At 39.9% G+C, this 6,359-nt stretch overlaps 1 pseudogene; it reads left to right on the top strand.

Moving 5' to 3' along the window:
• Window positions 1–5,151: 5,151 nt before the first annotated feature.
• Window positions 5,152–6,359, top strand: part of LOC148586353 (uncharacterized) — a 97,927-nt pseudogene continuing 96,719 nt past the window's right edge.

Below are 6,359 nucleotides of genomic sequence, written 5' to 3'. Positions count from 1 at the left end.
CAGCGGGAGAAATAAGCGCATAGTAAAAAAAGATAGGACCACAAAGGGATCCAATAGATTTTATCCTTGCCACCTTGTCTCAACCTAAGAGTACAAAAGATTAAAGAAGGAGGTAATTCACTTTACCTCCCAATCATGCACTAATCTTGTAAAGTTGATGTTATATTGTAAAATGTTGCTAGAAAACTGCAAATAATCTATCACCAATGCCTCTTTAAAGCTAGATATATTAAATAACTATGAGAAAGCTACCTACAAAGATCCACACACCATGCCAAAATATGATCTTAGACCTATCACCCACCTTGAATCTAATAGGTCAAGAGAAATTCACCAATCCCTTTGAATTTTTGAAATTCACCACCTGAGGAAATCAAAGTATAAGTCTTAGAGCAACTAACTAGATGGAATTTGAATTCATTATTGACTTTGCACCACAATAAATACCATTGAAGTTTCTCAATAGAATTAGCAATACAAATAGGGATGAGGAAAATTGTCGAATAATAAGTAGGCAAATTAGAAAGAGTGCTTTTAATGAGAGTGACACTACCACCTTTAGACAAATAAACCGCTTCCAATCAACGAATTGATGTTCCATTTTCTTAATAATACCATCTCATATTGATTTTGCCTTTAATAAAGCTCCCAATGGAACATGTACTTGATAGGCAGAGATGACACCCTACAAGCAAGGATACAAGTCAAGCCTTCAATATCTTCCATGGCACCAACAAGGACTAATTGTAACGCCTCAAAAAACTAATTAACTGGTAATTAACTCACTGGTTCGCCTCCTAGTTGTTGGGATCAATTGTGTAAACTTCAAAAATTTTACTTTTTACGCAGTAGAATAAAAAAATCCCGAAGACCTTTAGCCCTCAAGACAAACATGACAAGATTCAAGACAAACATATCGGCCTCTCCTAGGCATTAGGGTGTAGGAGTGTGCATCAATTCTTTCAAAGGTGTGGGGTTGAGCAATTGAAGCTTGAGCATACTTGCATACTCATAGTATGAGTCAATACTCATCCCATGTTCTTTGTGTTCTTCGCATTCTTGATGAACTTGAAGAACATCTTGATGATCTTCATAGTGTTCATGAAGAACATATTGGTAATCTTGAAATTAATTAAGATTTGAGAACTTCAATATCTTCGAACAATTGAGGACACAATTCCTCCATTAGATTTTCTCTTTCATGACTGTGAGTGTGGGCTCACAAAGTTTTTCTCAAGATCTAGAAAAAAACTAGAGAGAGAAAAATCTCTCCTTAGCCATGTATTACTTTGCGGAGAGTGGAGTGATTTTTGCTTCACTATGGCAACTCTATTTATAATATTGGGATCCCATGAGGCAAAGAGAACTAAACCATGTGGGACTGGAATTCGAAATCCTAATCTTGTAGTACACGGCCAAGGGGGTCAAAATGACCTCCCTTGCCCCTATCACCACACGTCCATGGGGAGAAAAAATTCTCCCCATGCACCTGAAGCCCTAGCCCATCTCCACATGTTTAGTACTTGGGGTGGGCTTAGGTTTTATCCTCAAGCCCAATGCTCATTTGACTTGACTTTGGACCGTATAATTAATTCTATTGAGCCCAAAGTTTATTTGCAAGCCTTTAGTATGTAAAAATTAAATTATGAGCCCAATGCTCTATTTAATTCCTCAAGTCCAAATTCTCCAATTAATCAATAAGATTAATAAATCTTTTGGCCCATGTTTTATTTAAAATAAAACATCCAAAGTAAATAAATATATAACTCGGGTCCAATATAAATTCTAGTCAATTTACAATAGCTCAAAGAGGGACCTAAAGAAAAAAAATTCTATTAGCTCAACAGGCCTATGATCATGTCTACCTAGACGATATCACACGACTATCTTTAATCACAATTATTTAATTGAATTAATTGTGACTGCACTCTAATAAGTATTTTTTGACTTAATCAATTAATCCTCATGATGTACTTATTTATTGCATATTACCCCTCCATGAAATCATTCCTTAGTCAAACCAAAGTCTATGTACTGTCACTTTGTTCACTATCTCTTTTCCTTGAGTTGCTGATTTAAATTCATGCTTATTCTCATGTACCTTGTGAGAATGACGTATACGTCATGTGTATTTTTACTCACTAAGTCATCGGACTTACTATTGTATTCATTTTCCTTCCATATGTATATCTACGCTTTTATAGCAAGTCTAGTAGGAGATGGATTAGGGGAATCATCTGGTGGTTGTGAGGGATTTGATCAGGGCCATTTTTGAGGACTTGGACCATGTCTCACTTAAATCCATGTGGGATGCCGACATGGCTACTTGTTAGGACATGATTGAGATTATTTTCATGTTGTATTTGGTTAAATACAGCTTTGATTTTGTTTAGAATAATTATATGTGGTTTGTATTATATTTTGGATGATTGGTATTTTACCGCAACACTTGGGAGCTAATCGATGTTATCTTACTTTAAGTTTCAATCTAGTTATTTGTGATCATGGATTTAAATTACAACTCTTTGTCCCTTAGTTAAAAGTCTTCCGCTGCAGACTCTCTTCGGAGATGATGAGATTCTTGAGTCTTGTTCTTTGTGAAATAAGGTTGATAGGCAAACCATGCAATCAATTAGCAGTTAATTAATTTCACTGGGGCGTTACAAAATGTATAGATTAAGCTTCTTACCTCAACGTAGAAGGTCTCCAAGCTTTGAGGGATGAAGACCTCCCTCTCTCTCTTCTTTTTGTTCTCTTTCTCTCTCTTTTTATGTCTAGTGTTTTTGAAATGTTGGCAAAAATGGGTTTGAGACAGTATCATTCCCTTTAAATAGGGCAACCCTTGCGACTAGGGTTTGATTCAGAAAAGTCTGCTGAGATGGGAGAACGAATTGAGAATGGGGATCCACCCAGGACCCTCAGGGAGTTGTTTGCACCCATCACTACCAACACTCCATCATGCATAGTGTTGTCTGCTACCAATGCCACTCACTTTGACTTGAAGCCGAATGTGATTCAAGTCCTTCCTGCTTTCCAAGGTCTAGAGAATGAAGATCCATACACTCATATGAAGTCTTTCTTGGAGATGTGTGATACATTCAGGTTTCAAAGATTCTCTGATGAGTCGGTGCGTCTTAGGCTGTTTCCTTTTTCCCTACATGGTAGGGCAAAAACTTGGTTACACTCCAACATGCCTGGATCCATCACCTCTTGGGAAATTTTGCTGAGCAAGTTCTACAATAAATTCTTCTCAATATTCAGGATCAATGAATGTCGTCGAGAGATCAGTGGTTTTAGTCAGGATGAGGAGGTGAAATTCTTTGAAAGCTGGGAGAGGTTTAAAGAGTTGACTATGAAGTGTCCACCCCATGGTTTTGAGACTTGGAGGCTCGTTCAATTTTTCTACAATGGGTTTACTCAACCACAGCTTAACATGATTGAGTCCATGAATGGTGGAGGTTTCTTGAATCTTACAAGGAAAAAAGCTTATAGGTTGTTGGATGAACTGTCTGATAGTTCACAACAGTGGGATTTTTCAAGTCGTCAGGGTAAGTCTTCCGCTTCCCCCAAGAAGGGAGGCCTCTATGAGGTGAAGGACGATGCTAATATAAGGAGGCAACTCAAGGATCTCATGCGTAAGGTTGAAGCTATTGCTTTGAACAAACCAGTGATTGCTGTAGATACTTACCAAGTTTATGTATGTTCGTTACGTGCCATCCCGATGTACTTTGCCCAAAATTGCCCATCTCTGTCAACATTTGCTGAGCATCCTACGGAGCAAGTCAATGCCTTCAATGATTATAGGAAACCCATAAGTGGACCTTTTGCTAAGACTTACAATCCATGGTGGCGGAATCACCCCAATTTCTCTTGGAAGCAGAATTAACCACTTAATCAAGGAGGTACCTCTACTCAAGGTCAGAATCAATACCCTCCGGGATTCCATCCACAATCTCAAAATTAGTTTCGGTCATCTCACCAAGCCCAACCTCCTGCTTTTCAATCCACCACTCAAGTGCCATAGCCTGCACCATAGTCATCATTGGAAGACACGTTTAAAGAATTCAGGCAAGAGATGTGACAAAACCAACATGCTCAACTCCCAGGTCATACAATCGAATAGCCAGTCCATACAAGAGGTTAAGAATTCCATTATGGAGCTTAAGAATTCCACTATGGAGTTAAAAGGTCTCACTCAGGTCAACACTCAAGCTATTGGCAAGATGGAAGGGCAAATTGGCCAGCTAGCCAATCACTTGGGGAAGAGAGAAAGAGGATAGTTCCCTAGTCTACCTACGTCCAACCCAAAAGGGCAATTTGTTGTTGGAAGTTCCTCGGCACCTACTCATGGACAGGAGCATGTTCAGGCCATTACGACTTTGAGGTTAGGAAAGCAAGTGAATAATCAAGTGGCCATGCCTGAAGAGACCACTGAGGCGGCAAAAGAGGAAGAAAGCCATGACAAGCCTGCAAGAGATGCTGGACTGGACACTGTCATTCCAATTGTTGAGGATATTCCCAAGAAGTTTGTCCCCAAAGCTCTTTTTCCAGAAAGACTGATGGCTACCGAGAAAGGCTCAAAGTTCGAAGACATTTTTGAGGTGTTTAAACAAGTTCAGATCAACATTCCATTCCTAGATGCCATCCAACAAGTGCCATCGCACACCAAATTTTTGAAGGATGTGGTCACTATCAAGAGAAGGACAAACGTTCCCAAGAAAGCTTTCCTGATTGAGCAAGTCAGCTCCATTCTTCAATGCAAATCCCTTTAAGTATGAGGACCCTGGATGTCCTACAATTGCTTGCATGATAAGTGACAACCAAGTTGAAAGAGATTTGCTGGATTTGGAGGCTAGTGTGAATCTTCTACCATATTCAGTTTATGTTCAGCTAGGATTAGGAGAGCTGAAACCCACTTCAATGACACTTCAGTTGGCCGACAGATTTGTAAAAGTCCCGAGGGGAATCATTGAAGATGTATAGATCAAAGTTGATAAGTTCTACTACCCTGTGGACTTCATCTTCTTAGACACAGAACCGGTTATAAATGTGGAGATCCAAATTCTAGTGATATTAGGGCGATCCTTTTTAGGTACGGCTAATTCCTTAATCAACTGTAGGATTGGAGTAATGAAGACATCCTTTGGGAACATGACAGTGGAGCTAAACATTTTTGATATCAGCAGGCAGCCATTTGAATATGAGGGGGTCGGAAGTGTGTGCTCAATTGAGGAAATAGTGGAGGAGTTTGTCAATGAACCAAGTATTGACGACCCTTTGGGAGAGTGCCTTACTGAATTTGGAGGTGATATGGACCTTGACACATTACTTGAGCAAGCTGATGCCTCATTGGACTTAACTCAGGAGATAAAGACTGATACTTGGGAAACCATTGAGACATCATACCTCGAGCCATCTTCATCCGTGGCTGAGCCTGTCAAGCTAGATTTGAAGCCTCTACCTGACACTTTGAAGTACAAATATCTTGGTCCTACTGAGTCGTTGCCTGTGATCATTGCTTCCGAACTGGATGATGCTCAAGAACAGAAGTTGTTGGATGTTTTGAAAGAGCATAAAGAAGCCACAGGATGGTCTATTGGAGACATCAAGGGAATCAGTCCTACAGTGGTGACACACAAGATTCATCTCGAAGAAAATGCTAAACCCTCTCACGAGCCACAGAGATGGTTGAATCTGGCCATGCAAGAGGTAGTTTGAGCTGAGGTAATCAAACTTGTGGACGCAAGAATCATATACCCAATTTCTGACAGCAAATGGGTGAGTCCCATTCATGTGGTGCCCAAGAAAACGGGTATTACGGTGATCAAGAACAAGGATAATGAGTTGGTCCTAACCCACGTTTAGTCGGGATGGAGAGTGTGCATTGATTACAGGAAGTTGAATTCTGCTACAACAAAAGACCATTCTCCTTTACCTTTCATTGATTAGATGGTGGAAAGATTGGCCAGTCATGCTTATTACTGTTTCCTTGATGGCTATTTTGGCTACAATCAAGTTCTGTTGGATCCCAAAGACCAGGAGAAGACCACATTCACTTGTTCTTTTTGTACGTTTGCCTACTGCCGTATGCCTTTCGGGTTGTGCAACGCACCTGCTACTTTTCAGCAGTGCATGATTAGCATTTTCTCAAATATGGTTGAACGTCACCAGGAGATATTTATGGATGACTTCTTGGTTTTTGGGTCTTCATTTGGGGAGTGTTTGCACCATCTCACCTTGGTGTTGGTATGGTGTACGGAGAAGAACTTGATTCTTAATTGGGAGAAATGCCACTTCATTGTAAAACAAGGGATTGTTTTGGGGCATGTCATTTCCCACAAAGGTATTGAGGTTGACAA

The sequence above is a fragment of the Corylus avellana genome, chromosome 4 (assembly GCF_965113065.1).
Source record: "Corylus avellana chromosome 4, dhCorAvel1.hap1.2, whole genome shotgun sequence".
Lineage (NCBI taxonomy): Eukaryota > Viridiplantae > Streptophyta > Magnoliopsida > Fagales > Betulaceae > Corylus > Corylus avellana.
Note: the sequence above shows the minus strand (reverse complement) of the source record. Positions and strands in the feature narration are given on the sequence as shown.